We start from the raw sequence: 19,435 nt of genomic DNA, 5'->3' as shown, positions 1-19,435 counted from the left end.
CACGTCAGACTTTTGCATTGTCTCTTTAAAACACTAAAACTGGTGAAACTCAGGGAGAGGTATGTCTTGCCCAGTTTGCATTTAGTGTTGTAAAGTGTACATATGTAGAGGACTCAGTGGCAGGGAATCACATATGGGGCTCCATCCCTGAAGTCACCCAGCCGGTGAGTGTATTTTACACCTATTTATGTGGAGCGGGCTCAGCAGGTTGCATGAGGAATGTAATGTCCTGGAGGGCTGACTTCATAATTTGTGGCTGTGGATATATTTCCTTCATGAAACCACATTTATGTTTCTTTATTGTCATTACTATTTTAAAGGATTTTAACTACTTGCAACTCCAGTTTCTTTTTCCATAAGCCTTGCTCCCCTGTCTTTGGTATTCTGATTTTTTAGATTTCAAATGGCTTGGCTGCAGTGTTGAGGATCAGGATGCTGGCTGGAGACATCTGGATGGGTCTGAGATCTGTGCATATCATAATCAGATCTCTTCCCTATACATTTTGAGTCCATGTTCTCATTCTTCCTCTGCATTTCTCATTGTTTTGTATCCTCCGTTTGTATGCAGTCTCATGTAATTACATAAAAATGGTTTCCTTATGCATGGTATGAGTTTTATAGCTTTGCATTCACTTTCTTTCTTTCTTTCCATCATTTCATGGTTAAATAGGTAGAAAAGTTAGATAATATGTACACAGGGACTGCTCCACCAGACTGGAGCTCTGAGTATCTCTGTTAACATGTGCTGAAGCCAAAGAAGTTTACAGCATGCAGAGGGAAAAGGTTATTGTTAGTGTAACTGAATAAGTATTAGGGTTAAATATATAATGTATAGGTCTATGTAATGGATAGTTTTTATTCATCACAAAATGTTCAAATGACTTGCAGATGTCTGACTGCTGCAGCTGTTGCAGACCTTGTAATGGCATTAGGCTCTGACTCAGAGAGCAGCTCCTTTGCCAAGAGATTCTGGCAGTGGCTGCAGCTGTGATATTCCCATTGAAAAGAGGACTGTCAGCAGTGGAGGTGGTGATACAAAACGGAACGGGAGTATGAAAAAGGGGCAAGGCTGGCTCTAGGTATGACAGGAAAATGGAGGTTCTGAAAGCTTCCATTTTTCCATGTTTAACTGCCTCAGTAGCGTCCTACCACTGCGCTTACCAGGGAAGCAGCTGGAATTTATAGTCACCACAGATTCTGGCTACATGGAGCTTGTGTTACACTAATTGGGGGAAAAAACACAAAACACAAAACCTTTGATAATGTAAAACTTTGTTCCCAAGTTTTCAAAAAGAAAGAATGTCCCTAAAAGCAGACAGGATTGAATCTCACCATGCAAACGCAGTCTGTCGCACACAGTGCAGCATGGGAGCTCGGCTGCTTGCTGCCTATGGACACTGTGGAGCCAGGGAATATCTTCCTTGGCAGCCAAAGGAATGCCAGCATCCTGAAAAAGTACTGAGGAAAAAAATAATCTGCTGAGTGTCTCATGATTGTTTTCCTGTGTCTGATTGAAGTAAAGAAAATAATGAAGATTGACATGCAAAGTAGGCACACGTTTTATCCGTGGGATGTTGTGCTGAGACAAACACGCTGGGTTTGAAACAGCTTTTTGATTCCTGTGTGACTAGAAAAGCAAAAGCATGACCATTTTTAGAAGAGAGTTGGAGAAGGCAATGCAAAACAAAAGCACAATTCTGACTGGGTTTGGTGATAGTTGTCAGAAAGTAGAATTGAGGGAAACAAACCCTGGAGGCAGCTGAACTGTAAATCCCTGAAATGGGGAGGGAGCAGAGCAAGAGTCACCTCTCGATGAAGAGTGGATTTCATCTCTGCCTTTTCTGTTGCTTTAAACTACTTATGGAGAGCAAGGTTTAGTCATGAAATGGACTGCAGTGCTGGTCCTGCTCTATGAACAGCTACAAAGCCAGAAGCAGTATTATTTCTGGCACTTTTTGAAAGGTCTATGCTGATTCCAGTGTGTTCTGTCTGACCCTGATCAATGCTGTATTTATGACAGTAAAGCTTTTAAAATATGTTGGGTGACCTAACTGTGGCTTTCCAGTACCTGAAGGACACCTACAAGAGAGCTGGAGAGGGACTATTTACAAGGTCCTGGAATGACAGGACAAGGGGGAATGGCTTCAAACTGACAGACAGTAGGTTTAGATCGGATATTAGGAAGAAATTCTTTACTGTGAGGGTGGCGAGGCCCTGGCACAGATTCCCCAGAGAAGCTGTGGCTGCCCCATCCCTGAAAGTGTCCAAGGCCAGGCTGGATGGCGTTTGGAGCAACCTGGGATAGTGGAAGGTGTCCCTGCCCATGGCAGGGGAGTGGAACAAGAGGATCTTTAAGGTCCCTTCCAACCCAAACCATTCTGGGACTCTTTGTTTCTATGAAAAGATACAGATTATTAGAGAAGAGATGCAGTCTACATGAACTTAACTTACTAGGTGTAAAAAAGACAAGTCTTACTGATGTGACTTATTCCTTACATGAGTATAAGGGAATGACTTGCTAACAGCTCTCTTCTCCAGGGCTGCATTGGCTGTTGCCTGGAGCTGTGAGCTGGGACCCCAAGAATCCCACCATGTCCTGAAAGCATTGTCCAAAGGCTTCTTGAGCTCTGTCAGGCTTGGGGCTGTGACCACTGCCCTGAGAAGCCTGTTCCAGTGCACAACCACTCTCTGAGTGAAAAGCTTTTTCCTGATATTGAACCTAAACATCCCCCTACAGAGCATTGTTCCCATGTTGTCTGTGCTGGTCAATGAATAAATATTGTGTGTGATGAGGAAGCATCCCAGTGCTGGATGGGCACGGTCCCTGACACACGAGGCCCTACAGGGATGGTATGGGCTGTGTGGTCTGTGGGGTTTCAGGCACCCCTTCTATGGGAGGAGGCTTAAGCCTCTCCCTTGGAATCTGCACCTGCTCTGGGAAATAAACAGGATGTTGTGGACTGAAAAGAGCTGAAAAGTCACTGCCCAGTTTGGTGGTCCATGGAGGAGGTGGGTCTGTAGCTGCAGGCACTGCAGGGCTTTGGGAGAATGTCATGCACAAAGCATCTCTGTGCTGCCCAGCCCCAGCCCAGGGCTGAATGGGCCAGTCTTCCTCAGAGGAAGAAGCAGAGCTTGGCAGGGATACAAGCCTGGATCCCAGAAGCGGTGCTGCCTTGCTAGCAGAGCATTCAGTCTCAAGCCAATTTGCCTCCCAGCCCACCAGCTAACCTGGGCACAGCATGAGGCTGGTATTTCTTCTGCTGCTTCCAGATCCAAAGCTATTTCATGCACAGCCAGTATGGGGATCTCTGTACCTTACTGCTCTGCAAGGTGTTGACACAGCCTTTCTTTCCTAGAATGTTTTCTTATCAGTAAATCTTAGAAAAACTGTCTAGAAAGTCTCTTAGATCTCCTCTTTCTTGTGAGGAAAGGCTGACTTGGGTATTCTAATTCCGTGAGAGACTTATTGGCAGGCAAAAGGACATTATAGAATTGCAGTCTGTTCAAATATGGGAATAAAGGAATTAATGGAGGAGAAGTCTGCCAGTGGCCATTGAATATGATGGTCTGATTGCAACTTCTGATTGAGAAAGGTGCAAGCTGTGCCAGGGGAGGTTCAGGTTGGACATCAGGAAGTATTTCTTTATGGAAAGGTTTGTCAAGTATTGCAAGGGGCTGCCCAGGGAGGTGGTGGAGTCCTCATCCCTGGAGGTGTTCAAGAAACCTCTAAACATGGCACTCAGTACTTTGCTCTGGTTGACAAGAAAGAGATCTGTAAAGGTGGAACTTGATGATCTTGGAGGTCTTTTCCAACCTAAATGGATGTGGTGTCCTTGTACTCGGATGACAGCAGCCCCTCATGTTGAGGAAGAGCCTGACAGCATTGATGGGAATGCTGCCCCAAGCGTAACCCATCAGCTGATCCAGAGCCTGGTCCAGAGGCCTGGCTGCTCCAAGGATCTAGGCTTCAGCCAGATGTGGTGGTAGGAATGTGTGTCAGCTCTGGGATGTCCGTGTGGATGTGGGCCTGGAGGAGGTGGTGCAAGTGCTGCAGTGTGGACCATCAGAGACGGGCTTGTCTACCTTCACCCAGGGTAGAGGTGTGTGGTAGTTTCCACAAATCCCACCTTGGCAGAGACAAGAAGGGGGATGTTTGTGGAAGGCTTCTGCCCTTGGCATTTCCTATTTGCTTTCAGCTCAGCACAGACGCCTGTGTGGGGTTCAGCTTCGCTTTTGCTTTGTGCTGGGAGCTTAGGTACCTGGCTAGACAGTTGCGTTAGGCAGCAAAGCACCTAATCCTCACTGAAGGCCACCTAATCCTTTCAGCTTAATGTCCTTCTGCTCCTTCAGATAGTCCTTTCTTTATTCCTTCCCTATTTGCTCAGCAGTTGAATTCCTTCCTCTTCTATCTCCAAAAGTGCCAGCTCTGCTGGCCAGCCATTCTCATTCCTGGTTACCAACACCTCGCAGTCCTTCAGGACTCCAAAATGCAGCTCCAAAACCCATAATGCTCCAAAACCCATAAAAGCAGCTGGAAGTAAATGAGTAATGGAGAGGGAAGTCAGGTCTCTACGGACTGAAGAAAGTGCTCTGTAGACCAGTGTTTGAGAACCTTTCATTAGTGCTTCCTGGTTATTTTTTCTGCATTTCACTTTGCTGAATCCAAATCCTGCTCAAGCTGGTGGGAATTGTTCCACCGACTTCTCTGAGAGTTGGATCTAACCCCTGGTCTGAAAAGCAAAACTAGTCTCACTGGTTTTCTTTTATTTCAGTTGGTTTCACTTTCTGCTTCTCAACTCCCAGAATAACATGAATGCATTCATAGTCCTCCATGGTGAGATTCATACAAAATACTCTCTTTTTATATTTTTCACAAAATGTGTATCAGCAATTCCACCTCTGTCCTTGTGACTCTGTTTTTCAAACCTGTTTTTTGCCCCCTTCCACCCTCCCCACCTTCTACACAGAGGTAAATAAAAATTTCTTTTTACATACAGCACACTTTTGAAGAACCTTGGAACACTAAGATACTCTCAGCTTTCGGCACCGTTAAAAGCAGACAGTTTGCCCTCAGAAGGTAACCTGTATATGTTGTTGTATCTCAAGTGGAAAAAAGATACAACAAAAAGTTGGGTTGTGAAAGATGTTTGTTCCATCACCACGGAACTCCTTGCACAGTTCCCAGGGCAAGACTCGGCACATAGGGAGGTGACAGTGGATTTCTGCATCACAGCTTGATCTTCAGCTTTTAGGTGGAAGCTGTGCTTTTACTCCTAAAATAGCAGTTTGTTCCAATTAACATCTTTCTTGTAGCAGAAAGGGAGCAATGAGTAGAGTATGGTGCTACAGAACACAGAGAAGGGAACATTATCTTACAGAGCTCTGGGAGTTTGTCCTCCAGATCTTTCCAATTCTTTCCAAGTAACGTGTTAAAATACTGGTAATGCAGTGACTCAACCATATAAACAGATGGAGTGAGTAGCGTGCAGCCAGTGATTCAGCTAATGTACAGCTCTGGAAAATTCAAATTTGATTTAACATGAGGAGAAATATTGAATAAGACATTTCTAATTTTTCCTTTTGTTTAAGGAGGCTTTAAGTAGGTTGATTTTTCTACTGAAGAGAGAGGGTGGAAAAACATAAGCCAATAACAGCTGATTCAAAGGATGGCATCCTGATCCCTGCACAGAAACTCCTTGCAGTAGTGCTGCACTGCAGTGCCAGCTCTTGGTCTGAGCCCAAGTCCTGCTGTGGGACACGAGCTCTTAATTTCTCCAGAGGGAGTGTTCCCAGCCGAGTTACGCAGATCTCCATGATCTAGTTCAAGCAAAGCTTAGCATTTATTTAGACTGAGTTAACTCATTAATTTCAGCTTTAAAATCTTAAAAGCTGTATCCACTATAAAGTAAATCACACATTTTTTCCAGGCTCCTCCTATGCCACATAAAGTTGTGGCTGCAGTTGTGAATGTGCTGTGCCTGCAAACAGGGCACACCAAGCCTGCTCTTGGGAATGCTCTCCAAACAGCCAGAGGACATCTAAGTTGTTGACATGTCTTCCTACATCCTTTTTATTCCCTTGGAGTGATGAAAGGAGAAACTGGTTTTCTGCAGAGGCCTCCTATTGTCAGGAGATCAGCACTTAAAAACTCACCTGATTTTTATGGAAATCTGGGGGAAACCCTGTTCTCTTTAGATTATTCCAGTCTTATCACTGCAATTACTGGCTTTATGCCACAAGTTAGGAGTAGAGATTACTGCCACCTGCATGGAAGCCCATCCCTTCACCTCCATGTAAATGTTGCCTTTGAAAGCTTAATTATGAAAGAGTTGCCACGTACAGAGTCAAGAGGCGCAAGAAGTGATCTGAACAGGTTAAATGCAGATGAATGTTATGTTTAGCACACAGTTGTAATATTCATAATGTGGTAATTGCTGAAGGATGTCAGAGTAAGCCTAATTCCTTTAGCAGCTGTATGTAGGATAGAGTTTTGCCCTCCAATACGCTTACACAATCTATTGTGCCTAAATTGATACTGAAAGTGTATTCCAGAGAAGAGATTTGGGAAAGTGCTTTTCTCATTTGATGAGGCAGGACCTCAATAGTTTAGTGTGTGCAATTATTTGTGCCAGCTGTGAGGGGTGCTCTTATATACTAGGGACTGTTCTGAGTAGTTGAGTAAGGTCCTGACCCCAGAAACTTATCTGGGCATGCTTTAAGGAATGAGCTATACTTAGTAAGTGTATTTAATACGTACAATGTGAAGAAGGTAGCAGAAGTTAGAGAATCTGAGTGTTCTATTATTTGCCTGAATATTGCCAAACCCCATTTTTATGTACTTGTCATTTGCTATTACAAAATATTAAAATGGCATTTCGCTCACCCTGCCATGTGGCTTTTGCTCTTTTAGAAAGACAAGCAGCCCTCTCGCCACTGCATTGAAGTGAGTGCACCCATACCAATGGGGGCTCAGAGCATAAAACCTCATCAGCTGTGTAAGAATCCTTTTAAGATTTGTAGTATGGAGAATTTCCTCGGGAGTTCTGTCTTCCATCCTATGGATTGGATCCTTGTTCTTTTGCAGATCTGATGAGGGACAACGCTCCTTGTTTGGACAATTAGAAACAGAAAGAAAAGGCGTCTGTCCTTTCTCTTTCTGTTTCGTTTTGTTGGTATTTTTTGTTGTTTGCCTTTGGATCACTCATCTCAGTTACTTCTTCATTCTTTTCCCCTGCTGCTCCTGTTTTCCAAGTTGCCAGCTTCTCTCAATGGTCCTGTAATTTTTAGAGCTTTTCTTAAATCTTCATCTCCTGGAGCCATTTCAGCTGTGATGTTTTAAAAATTAAGCTTAAGATTTAAAAATTAAGCCTGCAGAAGCTGTATCAGCGATGACTGAAGACAAACTGAAAAGCAGGGACCTCTTGACAGTGAGTGGGATCAGAGCTTTCAGTGAGCTGGAAGTCACGAGTTTGATCAAGAATGATTTTTAGGTTATTTTCTTGTGGGAATGAGGTTTATACAGTCATGTCATGTAGGTAGAGGTACATCTGAGGGTGTACCCACGTCATTTAATAATGTTTTAATCTAGTGTCTTACCCCCAATAGGATTAAAGCTGACACAATTATTTAGTTCCTGTGACTTTCATGAAAATAAGTTGTGGAACAGGGAGGATGTATCACATTCTCCCCAAATCATGGAAAATCTGCAGCAGGAACTTTTGGGCAACGGCATCCACTGACTAAAGAGAAACCTTAAATAAATCATAACTTTGGAAGAGATTTCAGTTAAAACTTTCGCCTTACACCTTAAAGCTAACAAACAACGAGGCACAGATGTGTGGGGAACCAGGCTTTCTTCATTCTGGTCACAAGCTTTAAGATCAAGGGAGTTAAAACATCAACTGAAATCACAAAAAGAGTAAGAGGCTGAGGAGAGTAAAAGACGGAGTAACTTTAACTACAAAGGCGACCAAAATACGGGATTACTGGGGTGAGGGGGAAACAGTAGATGAGGAATTTCTACACCTGTTGTGTGTGAGGGGGGAGCTCGGGAATAGAAAGTAGCAGTTAGGAAAGGAAGGAAAAGCAAAGGGAAGAAGGAGGAGAAATGAAAATTCAAGTTGGGAAAGCCATCAAGAAAGGCTTTGAAGATCACTGAGAGGAGAGATTACACAGAAACTAAATTAGTTTTAATTTAATCTGTACATTCTCAGAAGAAATCATTGAACTCTCATTCAAAGAAGTGCAGGCGAGGCAGAAGGAGAACAAAGGGGTTGCAGGGAGAATCAAATTTGAAGAAGAGGCAGGTCTGGGCATGGGAACGAGTTAATTTTAAGCACTGTTTAGTGAATGTGTCACTAATGAATGTGTCAGGGATAATGAGAGCTGAAACTTGTGGTAGAAGCAGCCAACCTGGCCACAGGAACTGTATGAGAGGTGTTGTTGCACAGCACAGGAGCGGAAACAGAGAAAGAGGCTCTTGTGAATGAGACAAACTAAGAGTTGGTTGGGGGTTTTTTTCCCTAATCTTGTTTAAATAAATCATTCCCATTAACACTGAGCTGTGATGTACCCATCTGAGTGCTCTGGATTAGCACAGCTCAGTTCCACTCCCACCCTCTCTGCTTGGTGTACAAGTTCCCTCTCTGCTCACAAGCGCGATGTCCACATGGTTCTCACTGTGCAGGGAAAAATGGCTGGAAAAGGAACTCCTGTGAAGGCTCCAGGCGGTCTGGCGAGGGCATGGAGCAACTGTTTTGTCAGTGGACAAATGGTGGCAGTGTGCACAGGGTGACAAGATTCCTGAAGCAACTTTGTTGGCTGAGCAGGGTCTTGACACAGCAGTGACGCGCAGAGGACGGAGGGCAGACCTGGCTTGCAGGAACATTTAAGTAGCTGTTTCTATTGCCAAACTATTAGCCAGCTCTTTTTAAAGTGGCCTGGCCAGGAAAGTGTTATATAAAAACAAACAAAAAAACAGCTGACTTGCTACTGGAAGAGTGGCATGGACCATGAAAAAATGTAGGGTATTCCCAGTTTACTGGGTACAGGATAATCAAATAGAATCCCAGTGGCAGCTTTTGCAGAGGGACTACAAGACCTGAAAGTAAATCTGCTTTGGGTTTAAACTGAGCTTCCTAAAATGAGATTTGCTTTTTATGTGTCACCTTCTTCCTCCCCTTGCAAACCTCTGCTCTCAAAGCCAGCGAGGGGTTGCGGGGTGATCTTTTAGAAGTCTTTTAGAGAAGGAGGAACAAGGTGGAGACGACAGATTGATCACCTGTGACATGCATGACTCAAAGGCATTCCAGACCTTTTGCTCAGCAGAGACACTTTTTAAATATCCCAACAGCCAAACGGCCAAGTCACAGGACACCCATCTGAAATCACATTCCTGACACTTTCCTGCCCCTTATATAGGAATGGTTTGGGAAAAGGGGGAATATTTAACAGTGGTAACTCATGGGGGAAAGAGCTGTGACAGCGCTGCTTCCTCCCAAGTGGAGTTTCAGTACAAAAAACCCCATGTGTGGTCAGCATCCTTATTTCAGGGCATGGCAGGACCCGAGCAAGACCTGATCCATGGGCAGGGTCCTGAGCAGCACCTGATCCCTAGGCAAGGCCCTGAGGGATAGCGAAGGTCCGCCCTCACTCAAATCCCGCAGTTTGGGGGTTTGGGGAGAACAGGCGGGCGCAGGTTCGGGGCTGGAAGGGTCACAAGGATCGGCCGGGCAGCTTCACCCCTCGCAGGCCGCAGGAGAAGTTCCTGGGAAAGCCTGTGGGGAGCCTCCATCGCAGCTCCCGCAGCCGGGGCTCCCCGGGGCGACCCCCGCCCGCGCCAGGCGGCTCCCGGGGGCATCCTACAAGACGCGGGGACTCGTAGCCCCAACAACGAGCCAAGGGACTCCCCCAAGCCCGGGGAGCCGCGCCCTGAGGCGACCCCAGGGCGAGCAGCGAGCGCCGGCCGAAGGAACGCTGCAGGAAACCGCCATAGCAGCCCCCGCCTCTCCCCTCACGCCGGAGCCACTTGGTACCTCCCTCCTCCCCCCACCCCCAGCAGTGGTTTCATCCCCCCGCCTCACACACGGCGAGGGGCGTGGCCTCGCCCGCCCGGCTTCCCCGCCCCCTCATCCATATTCATGAGGACGAGACCGGCGGCCCCAATGCGGAGGGGCGGTGCGCCCAAGCCCCGCCCTCCGGCGATGAATATTGATGAGGCGCGCCGTGGCGTCGGGGGCGGCGCGGGCGGCGATTGGCCGGGCGCGGCGGCGCGCGGTGACGCGCGCGGCGGCGGTGCGGGTCCCGATTGCTGCAGCCGCTTGTCAGTGTGACGAAGATTGGCACCCGAGGTAAGCGCTGTCACTCAAACCCCGCTCCAGCCCCGCCGTCCATCACGGCGCGCCCGCCGCCCGGGCACGGCCGCACCGGGGAAGCGGGAGAGCGGCTGGGGAAGGGGCGAGCGGGGCGGCGGCGGCCAGGGGAGAAAGGGGCACCCGCGCTCCGCCGCCGCTCGCACGGACCGGGGGGTTTAAGGGGCGGTGGCGGGCGCGGGGAGGGGAAGGAGGGGAAAAGCGGGGAGGGGTGGGGGGGGGGGGGGAGCGAAGCGAGGAAGGTTCTGGAACGGCCGCCGTGCGCCCGTTGTGTCCCGGCGGGGGCGCGCGCGGGGAGGGGACGCGGGAGCGCGCGCGGGTCCGCGCGGAGGAGGAGGAAGAGGAGGAGGAGGAGGAAGGAGATGGGGGCTATGGGATGGGGGGGGGGGGGGGAGGGAGGAAGGGAGAGGAGGCGACGCGATGCTTAAAGGGGCAGCGCTGTGCTGGCCGCTCCTCGGAGGCGGGGGGGAAACGGGGGGCGCTCCGGGAGCTCCGCCGCCGCCCCTCGCCGCCTCCGCGGCCCCTGCACCGGACCGGGGGCTCGGACCTCCGCGGCAGCTGCATCCCGCTCTCCCTCTCGCCGTGCTGTGATCCCTGTCCCCCTCCACACCTGCCCTGCCCCGGGGGGACAGCAGGAAGGGGATGCGGAGATGCCCCCCGGCCGCTGCCCCGGTTTAGGGGATGTTTCCCCACGCCCGCCTCGGCGTTCATAGAAAGCGGAGCCCGGTCGGGGCAGTGTGCGCAGAGCCGCTTTGGGTTTCTCCCTCGTTTGTATCTTCTTTTCGGTGTGACCCCGTGGTCTCCCGGCTCGGTTGTGAGCAGACACCTTCCCGATAGCCAGGCCGAGGGTTCCCGGGTGTTTACGCGGGCGCAATTAGGAGCTGAGACTTGACACTGCCCAGAGGCCCTGCTGGGGATGTGTGTAAACAATAATAAATCAAGCGCTGGTTTTATCCCCAAGTATTGCCTCAATGAGCCACATGTCCCAGGTCTCATGGAGCAGTCCATGGCTTTCCTTCATTCCCACCACGCTGGAGTCTGTCAATTAACAATATAACATTATAAGTAGTTAACACATTCGTGATAATTCTCTGTATAGCTTATTGCTATTTTTAAAAATAATTTATTAAATATTTTCCGTAGTCTTAAATGGTCATATGTAGTGTAATTTTAGAGACAGGTCACAATATTAATTTATTTTTTTAATCTGCTGCTGCTGAAGTTTTTGGTCCCTTTTTGCAGTTTTGTCTGAGTAAATGACTGGTGTGGTTTAGGGAGGAAGAATCCCAGAGTGGTTTGGGTTGGAAGGGACCTTCAAGTCATCTTGTTCCAACCCCATGCCATAGTCAGGGACACCTTCCACTATCCCAGGTTGCTCCAAGCCCCATCCAGCCTGGCCTTGGACACTTCCAGGGATCCAGGGGCAGTCACAGCTTCTCTGGGCAACCTGTGCCACGGCCTCACCAGTCTCACAGTAAATATTTTCTTCCTAGTACGAGACACTGGTATGAAACCCTTCAAAGTGAATGAATTGCTGGTTTGTAGGCTTTTTGCTTTTTTAAGACATGCACTTGAGAGCTGCCCAGGCAAGATTCATTTTTGTCCTTACCCCTCTTTGGAATAGGTTGTGTGCATTCCATTAAACAGATCCCAGGAACAGGGAACATGGGCATTATGTTCTGGATGGTGGAAAACACTTGGGCTAAGATCCTGTGGAGGATAGCAAGAAGGTGTAGGTCACTTTCAAAGTATGCTAAATATCTCATTTATTTTTTTTTTAAACTAAAAAAATCCTTTCTTAGCTTTTACAAAAAACGTGCACATATAGTTAGTTTCTAATTTCATTCTCAAGTGTGCTCTTGCACAAAGTTTCACTGTAGATTGTTTGATGAGGAGAATTGTAGCAGCTATGGCTTAGGATAGCCACAGATCTTGCTGTTCTCCCTACTGTGAGTACACTCAGGTTGTTCCCTGTCCTCTATGGGATGTCATCTGTTTATGGCCCGCCTGTGCTATGGGGTTATATCCCTTTAGCTATATTTGTATGTGTGGTTGAAGTGAGATGGCTTCTGCAGCTGGATGGCGTCCTGGTCAGTCCCTGTTAGCTGTATGTGTGAGTTTTATGGATTACACTGAACGGGGACACAAATTGTTGTGATTGTATCAGAAATCCATCCTTACATGTATTTCCAGACAGTGTCATTGCTACACTGTCTAGAACAGCAAGTGGTTTTGAGTGCGTTTTCTGTCACATAAAATTGCAGATTTATCCTTTTCCGAGTCTGTGTGTAGCCACATATAGAATCATTGCATTCAAGTTTTCAAACATTTCTGGGGGAAAAAAAATCCCCCAAACAATTCACATAGTCTATTCAAAATAATTCTAATTATTTTTTTCATATATGTTCTATCTTCAGTTTATTTTGTAAACTGTACAGTATATTTTTACTCTTGACTGTCACTGCTTGACATATTTTCCTGTTATCTCATAATTAAGGTATCCCCAGGAAAACTTCAGTGTAGGTTTCACTGTGTTTTCTTTACATAATCTCCAGTTCAGTGGTGAAAGGCAGAGCTCAGTGTGCTTCAGTCACAGGGTGAAGATGAGAAGTGTAGGAACTGTTGTGCTGCACTGGGATTTTGGAGGCTCAGATCATTTCTCATTGGTCTCCTCAGTGGGTTTGGGCCATGCATTTTTTTTTTTTTAATCTGTGCTTGTGTGTATTGCTGGGCTGAAATTTTTCTTGTTACCATTTCCCATGTGCTGATAGAAAACCCAAGAATTCTTCACATTTTGAGTCCATTGTTGTTGTTTTTAGGGTTGGTGGAGATTTTATTTTGTATTTGGAAATTTCACTTTGGCATGTAAAAAGTCAAGCTGGGATTAAGTAATTTATAGCCTTGATTTGTACTCTTAATACAATTTGGAATATCTGGGTTAAATAAAAATAACATTTTAAAGCTAAGTCCCTGCAGTCTTCCATGATAGGACTGAAAGGAGTTTAGAATGAATGAAATATAAATTTAAATTTATTTTAAATGCTTTAGTCTTATAAAATGGATAGTCTTCTACAAGCTGTAATTTCTTCTTCAGAATTTTGCTTTCCAACTGTATTTTTCTGTGTTGTAAATGCAGTGCTCTAATAAAGCCCTGATAATTCTGATTGCTACCACAGCAAGTTTAGAAGTGTTCAGGAGCAGTTCAATTTCCTGGAAAAGAGTAACTCTTTGGTGAAATTAAGCCGTGTATTAGTGGCCGAGGGTGAACGATCACAGAACCACCACTGTGGCAGTGGAACTGCCTGTTTTAATGGCCATGTTAATGTCCTGAATGAAGCAGTCCAAATTGTATTTCAGAATATTATGTCGTGGTCTGGGAGCCAAATGTTGCCTCTGCAAAACTGGCACATCTGTGAAAGCTTACAGTAAAGCAGATTAGTATTTTTATTTTGGTGTAAGTAAGACCAAATGCAATTTTTTGTGTGAAATTAAAAATGTTGCAAATGTTACTTCTCTCTCTCTCTCTTGCAGCAGCAGCAGCTGGTTACTTCAGTCTCACTTGTTCAAAGAGTCTATAGGTTTAAAAATGAGAAGTCTCAGAGGGATTTATTTTGCCACAGCTCAGTGCTGTACAAAATGTAAAACAACTTACTGCTCTTCTAAGCAAGAGGATGCCAAGAGCAAGGAGAAAAAGCTGCTGATGGAGTTCTTTCATTTGCTTACTTGGTGCCAGATGTTGCCAAAATCTTGTACCCAGCCCATTCTAGATCTCCCCAAGGGAACTGAACACTAAAATATTCACACCTGTAGCGGGTTCTTCACTTTGTTCACTGAGGCGGTTTCATACCAGACCTGTGGAACACGGGACTCATGAGGTGGAACTGGGGGTGGGGTAGAAAGTGAAATAATGGCACCACGGATCTGGAAATGCCAATTTTGTTGTTATGGAGCTGTGACACATTTTTATGAAGTCGGTGAGGGGCAGTAACTTGGTTCCCCTGCCAGCAGCAAGGGGATACCACGTCATGTATGGCACTGAGAGGCAAAAGTTGGTGTTAGAAAGGGAATTAAAACTTAGGTCTTGTTCTCGCATGGTTGGTTCCTATCCTTCACAGGAACACATTGTTTGGGGTTTGATGTGGCAGCTGCTCCAGGCCATGGTGTTCTCATTTTTGAGTACCTAGGTGTACAAAAGAGGTATTTGCTATTAAACCTGAGGGCCATTTAAGTACACAGAGAGTCAAAAGGTGATTTTTGAAAATGGGAGTTGAGTGTGATAATCACTGACTGTCCCTTACCCTGCTGTGCCCAGAGATCTGCAGCTCTCTCTTCTGCAGCTGATGGGAAATTCAGGCAAAAAAGTAGAATATGGCAGCTGACTTCTGGTTACTGAAATAGGGATCCATTTCTTTTAAACCTCCAAATTCCAATATATCTTATTGGTGAGCTTTTGGAATTGCCTGTGTTTTTTCTTGAGGGCAGAAGAAGCTAGGAAGTGTGGCTATACTTCACATCCTGCTTGGTTTTTTACGACTTACATAGCAAACAAAGCAAAGGGAAAAGGATATTATCATATTTACTGAAAAATAAAGTCCAAGCCTTTTATATTCCAAGGAAACAGAGGCAATTAGAGAACAGAAATTGCAGCTTTATACATGTTTAACGTGCCTAGAGAACGGGGGAATGAAAATGTGTGTGCTGTGTTGTACGTTTTTGTAACTAAAGAACTTCTGGGTTAGTTTGTGATCGCTTAATTTCGGTGTTCTAGCCCAGTTTTCTGCATTCTAGGCCATATTAGCAGCAATATCAGAAAGAAGATTACCTGGTTATCTTTATTATTATTTTGAGGGGTTTATGTAGTTTAGTTGTTAGTCCTGCTGAAATTTGCCATGATGAATATGTTTGAGCAGGGTTAGTCTGCCAACTTTAAAATGAATCAGCATCTTGAAAATGACTCTAAGAGAAGGTAAATGTCTTAATTTAAAAGAAGGGGGGGATTCTTCTTATTTAAGAGCATATCAGCAGTTGAGTTGTGGATTTTAGTGTTGCAGAGGGGAAAGGAGCATAAGCATTCACATGGAGCATATGGCTGTTCCTTGAGAAACTTCAACAGACCATGAGCTCTTGGAAAACAAGGCTTATATATGTTTCTGGGCAAATATTTATTAACTAAATTATCTGAATATTCCATGTGACATGAGTATCTTCCTGTCTGTTGGTCCTTGCATGTCACCTGACTGTGCAGTCATCACCTGGACCAAGTAGTTCAGCATGATGCAGCTCACAGCAGTAGGTGATGGGTAAGTTTAATCCTAAATAGTCTTTCTTTACCCCAGAACACTTAGGCAGCAGTCACAACTCCTGGAGGGATAGAGACTTGTGTTTGGGAGAGGTGGGAAGCAAGAGTCAAGCAGGAAAGGAAGAGTTTTTATTTAATCATCATTTTGTAAAACAAAATGACAGTTCATTTTAAGGCCTACACTTAGTAGGAAAACAAAGTTAATTCAGGTTTGACCCAGTGTTAGAGTCAAACCAGGGAGGATTCTGGGAAAGGTAGTGATGGATTGGAACTGGATTTGACACAGAGTTGCAGGACCAGGATTTTGTGTCACTTTCAGGTTTTTTGGCTAATCCAAGTTAACTCTTGATTCATTAATGGGGTTGTTATTCCAGAAATTGTAAAAGACATAAAAATGAAGTAATTGATAAGGGAACATCTTGATCTTGATGAATTGTTTAAATGCCAAAAATGTGTAGAGGGCATTTTCTTACCCATTCGACATCCAAAGTCCATTTTAAATTAGTTATTATTTTAATAAAACTCCTCCTCACCCTTCAACTGTACTTCAATAGCATCAGGAATTCAGCCCTTCATAGAATTATTGGAAACTTTTATGGTTTTATAATAAAAATGTTGGAAAACATAACATATGCTTACACAAACTGCTCACATTGTAAAGTATTCAATAGCAATAAAGGCAGAGAGACTGGTGGTTATTCTGTGTCTTCTTTATGAAACCACAAAGCATAAACACAAAACAAGATTCATTTCAGTCATAGTTTATTGGGTGCTGATGCAAATCATGATGAAAATAGGATTTCCTGTTGCTTTTGTTTAATTTGTCTGGAAGGATATGGTTCTATGAGTGTCTCCAAAAGTAAGAGATTCGGGATGTGCTTGTGTGGATATTCCAAAGGCTTCAGTGGCAAAGGGATGGAGTTGTGTCTAGGACATAAGCAACCCTGATTATCCATGTGGGGAATGCCAGGGAAATGGGGAGGGTGGTGGAGTTCTCACCTTTTTTTCTGTTTATTGATTTTTTAATTTTTTAAAATGAAATTGTGTTTGAAAAAGTAATTAAATATCAGTAAGTAGGAAAGTTGTACAGAATCAGTTCCAGCTGTGGAAGTGCTGGTCTGTAAGGGGTGTTTGTAGTCTTTCCAATGCCACCCTCTTGCCACGAGAGCAGCAAGGCAGATGTGACACCATCTTCCTGGTTTTTGGGTCCAACACGTTATGACAGCACATAAAAACTGACAGCAAAAAAAAATCATTCTCTGTCCTTTAACAAAAAAATATGTGTGAGGATTCATGATGTGTGTGTGAGGATTCTCATGCTGCACCCATAAAAAGTCCTTCAGTTTGTAGTATTGAAAATACAGAAAAAAGGAATCTGCATTTATTATGTGAATATTGGCAGTGGATGAGGGAGTGATGGGAAATATTTTTGCTCCCTCATACCCTAACCCCTCAGGAGTCTTAGAATAATTAAAGAGGGAGGTTTTCTTTCCCCCAAGTTTTGTTTTTCTCTTGCCAAAATTGCTGTTTAGTCCCCTAAATTCCTCACTATTACTTTATGGGGCTAATAAAGCAGGGTCAAATTGCTGTGTGAATTGGGTAGGAGAAATGAGATGCTGCAGGAAGTTCCTTGAATTTGAGGACCTTTCTAGAGTCAGAAGAATGAGGATTCTATTTTGCAGGAAGTAGGAGAGCAACCTGAGGATTTCCTTCCAGAATTCCAAGAGCTACCTTGGGCAGGATACCTGGCATATTGAGGTGACGTTTTATGACTGGGTTAGGTAGAATTCCTCATCTTTCTCATCCTTGTTAAGGATGATTGTAGTAAATTGGTGATGACGTGAATTGGGAGTGTGACCCATGATTATGCACCTTTCCCAAGAAATACACTGGTGCACACACCAAGGATGTGTGCAGAATTAGAAGCTGGAGTTCTTCACAAGACCCAGATCCCCTCAATTTTACTTCTGTTGTTGTGCCTGGAGGAATTCCTATGATCTGTGCATCCTTAATATTAATTTTATCAGTTAACTGCATATGCAATTTTAGCTTATAAACTGGCACATTTTTTATAATATTTTTTGGTATTTGGTACTTGCAAATAGGAGAATTTACAGAATTAAATGTACCAAAAGCAGAGTTTAAACAAAGCGTCAGTTGCTAAAGGAACACAGATCTTTTAATGAGGTGGTTTGTTGTTGGTCATGCTGTGTGACAATGTGTGGTGGTGCTTGGAAGGTGGTCTGTGATATGAATACTTCGTATGGCTTGTTAAGATCTGAAATGGAGGGATACATAAAGAGGATGCTGTGAAAGATTAATGGGACAACAAAGCTGTAGGTCCACTGTTGGAGACATCTTGCTGAATAAAGTCATTGCTGCATAGTATGTATGTTCAAAATCCTACATGCAATCCTACATGATGGTAGCTTGGAGTGTAGCCTGTATTTCTGAAGAAATTCAACTTTAGTTGTGGATTTTAATTGATTTTTAATTTTCAGTTTCCTAAAGTATAATTTTCATTCCTCTTTTTAATGTAATCTCATATTCATCAAGATTAACATATAAATAATTCTATTGCACCACCAAACAATAAAGGGAACAAAGTGACACAAAATAAATCTCATTTTACTGCAGCCAAAAATTGGTTTTGTGGCTTTTTAGGGCTTGACTCCCAGGGCAATTGACAGCATAGCTGTTGTAGAGTAACTGAGTGGCTGTATCTCTGTGATGGAACTCCCTGAGGCTGGTGTTATGTTCCTGAGCAGGAACATTGTCTTTCTTCAAAGTATAATATTCTAAATAATGACTCAACTTTATAAGTACATGAAATAGAGGAAATGGAAGCCACCTTGGTGCTGAATGAGGAGAACATCCTCACTGAGCACAGCTATCATAAACTTGTCTGCATCAACTTCACATTGATTTGTCTTAATTCCGCTGAATGACTCTGCGTGGGCAGGTCGTTGGAGCTGGATAACCACCGAAGCAACGGTGGAATGAGTCCTGGCATGGGTGCTCTGCTTACTGCTTCATTGTTGGAATCAATTATTACTGTCATTATTTGAACCTAGAAAAATACATTGATCTTAGTGTCTGCTCATATTTGTACACGTGAATGTACGCACAGGTCTTTGCTTCCAGCGAGCTGAAGTGCAGAATGAGAGGATGACTCAAACGAGGGTTCTTGGACACTTGAATGAACAAGTTCCTATTTTACTTCGTAGTAAAAACCTCAGTGGTGATTCACTTTCTGAGAGACAAAGTTGCCCTTCATTTTGGTTTCATGGTTAGGTATTTTTATTATGATGGCATTACTTTAAAGCTTGTCTGCAAGAGGAATAAAAGGAAAACAAAAATTGACAAGAGCAAGTCCAGGTTAAGACCCCAGAGTGCCTTGGTGTTGTCTCCACCCTTGAACAGGTGTATCTACTCCCTCTTCTTGCCCCCACTGAGATGTGCAAGAAGACATGATCTGCAAGCTCAGATCTCTCTTGCTGATAAGTTTTAGGGTAGACAGCAGTATTAAATGTTGTCCAGTGTCTCTTGGAAGAGGGAAATATCACTGCAATATCCTCTAGTTCCTTCTCAGCGACATCCTTCCCTCTGCAGCATCTTTCAGCTGGGCCTGCATTTCTTTAGTACCTCTTTGCTCCTGCCCTCGTTATCTCATAAACTGTTTAGAAACTTGTTATTTCCAGAGTTTCAGCTGAAGGCTTTGGAGGTAAGGGCTACTTCTTGAAACATTGAATATTTTTGACTGACC

At 44.5% G+C, this 19,435-nt stretch overlaps 1 protein-coding gene across 5 annotated transcripts in view; it reads left to right on the top strand.

Moving 5' to 3' along the window:
* The first annotated feature begins 10,263 nt into the window (after nucleotides 1–10,263).
* The window catches only part of PKNOX1 (PBX/knotted 1 homeobox 1), a 41,320-nt gene continuing 32,148 nt past the window's right edge, over nucleotides 10,264–19,435 (top strand). For 2 of the 5 annotated variants that reach the window (XM_048290312.1, XM_048290275.1), the window contains exon 1: nucleotides 10,264–10,349. The gene's annotated coding sequence lies outside the window, so the exon portion shown is untranslated. Of the gene's footprint in view, nucleotides 10,350–11,789; nucleotides 15,671–17,081; nucleotides 17,428–19,435 lie in introns of those variants that run through there. The other 3 variants (XM_048290302.1, XM_048290294.1, XM_048290285.1) reach the window with 3 other exon arrangements.

The sequence above is a fragment of the Corvus hawaiiensis genome, chromosome 2, assembly GCF_020740725.1.
Source record: "Corvus hawaiiensis isolate bCorHaw1 chromosome 2, bCorHaw1.pri.cur, whole genome shotgun sequence".
Lineage (NCBI taxonomy): Eukaryota > Metazoa > Chordata > Aves > Passeriformes > Corvidae > Corvus > Corvus hawaiiensis.
This window is presented reverse-complemented; position numbering and strand designations above follow the sequence as displayed.